The sequence below is a fragment of the Octodon degus genome, unplaced genomic scaffold, assembly GCF_000260255.1.
Source record: "Octodon degus isolate 3935 unplaced genomic scaffold, OctDeg1.0 scaffold00462, whole genome shotgun sequence".
NCBI classification, from domain to species: domain Eukaryota; kingdom Metazoa; phylum Chordata; class Mammalia; order Rodentia; family Octodontidae; genus Octodon; species Octodon degus.
The window spans coordinates 163,378-165,188 of NW_004525038.1; the positions used below are offsets into that span (position 1 = coordinate 163,378).

Genomic DNA, 1,811 nt, shown 5'->3' on the forward strand with positions numbered 1-1,811 from the left:
AAAAGGCTGGGTTGTGGGTTCTACCCAGTGCACAACACTTTCCAGTTACCTAACCCCGAGCTGTAGTTTTGGCCAGCACTAACCTGAAGGCCTGGGCCTTGGGGTAAGCCCAGATTGCTCCTGGGCCATGCCCTTTTCCCTGACCTCATCAGCAGCTTCTCCAAGGCAATTTCCCACATGAACCCCAGCAGCTCCTTCAGTAGTCAGCCTATCTCTTTTGCCCACTAAGAGGCAGGTAGGTATATTTAAGGCTGTACTAGCCCAAGCCAGGATCCAAGAACACAAGGACTTAGCTCAGAAGAGCCACTTTTAAATCTTACACAAAAACTACAACAAAAGACATTAAAAAAAAAGTTTTGTCTTAGCTCAGACACAAAGGCATATAGATCCCTTGCCATCCTCTGAAAAGTAGCCCAGTTTACAGGAGAGGGAGTCGGTGGCAGCCTGAAAGGTCCACCTTTTAAAAGGCTCCAGGTCTCATTTTCCAAGCGAGTCTAACAGAGAAGTCCTTTCCAACGTGGGAGTCAGACTGCTTTCACAGGTTTCCTCACCTGGGTCGTGTCTGGGAGGCAGCTCAAGTAGCAAAGTTCCTAAGGAATAGTTTGTCAAAAGCCCTATCTAGGGAGTGATCCAGCTCACCCGCTGTGTCCTCCACCCCACATCCTCTCCTGTGCTCCAACTTCTGAGCTGGGCACAGTCAGGAGGCCAGGGGCGCAGGTCTTCTTGGGGCAGCGGCAGCCCGATCCTCGGTGTAGCCCTTGTGCAAGCTTCGGGCTCAGGGCAGAGCGCCGGCACCCCTCTAACGGGCTGCGTGCACCAGGCACTGCTGCAGCACCGGGTAAAGGCTCTGGCAGCCCTGGAGGCCCAGGCGCAAGGCCTCCGCCCAGCTCTCAGTCTGGCTGCCTTCGCCACTGCCCAGCAGCCCAGCGACATGATTGAGCAATGGCATGAGCGTCACGGTGAGACCATTGCCGAGCTCCTCCTCCACGTGCGTGGGGTTCAGCAGCCAGGTGGGCTCAGCCCGGCGTGCGGTTCAGGCCGCAGCCCACCACCGGGCTGTGCATCTTGATTCCCGCGTCAGCCAAGGCGAGGGCTGCGGGCCATGAGCGCGGCATGGAGCCGCGCTCCTCCTGCAGCAGAGCTGACACCTCCAGAGGAGCACGCAGGGGAGCGACCCAGGCGCACTGCCGGCTTCAGAGACTTCTGCATCGCCAGTGCCTGCTCGCGCTCCTCGCTGCCACCAGGGGGAGCGGGATGCCAGCCGCCGGAGAAGGATGCTTGGCTGAACTGACACACCAGACTGCTTCACAGGAGGCGGGAGCCACCGCCCCCCACTCCCCCCAGCCCTTGGCTCACCCCCACCCCTCCTCGCCCGCCTCCTGTCTCCCTGCTTCCCCCTCCTCCCCCGCCCCTTGCTTTCCCGCTCCCTCCACACACACCCGAGATCCCCCACCACTCCCCCCGTGCTCACCAAGGCACAGCACCTTGGTACCTTGGCCGACAGGTAGGCCTAGCCTTGGGCCTGGCACATCAGCCCTGCGCACGCATGGCCCAGACCGCAGCCACATCTGTACACCGGGAGCAGGTGCCTCCTCTTTGTCAGTGGCATACAGTTGCAGAGGCAGTGATCCCGGGGCATGGCAGCGACCAGCCCGGGAGCTGCTTCTTACCGCCGCCCTACCTCTGCTATTACTTCTGTCCATATACTTTATGTATTGCTTGTGTTGACTCCTTCTGTGTCATTGATGCCTATTAGACTTGGGTTGTTCATCTTTGCATTGTGTTGCAGCTATTGTATTATTATTTCCTGG

The 1,811-nt window shown here is 58.6% G+C and overlaps 1 pseudogene; it reads right to left on the bottom strand.

Moving 5' to 3' along the window:
- Positions 1–775: 775 nt before the first annotated feature.
- On the bottom strand, positions 776–1,639 carry LOC101582463 (annotated as a pseudogene).
- Positions 1,640–1,811: the final 172 nt, after the last annotated feature.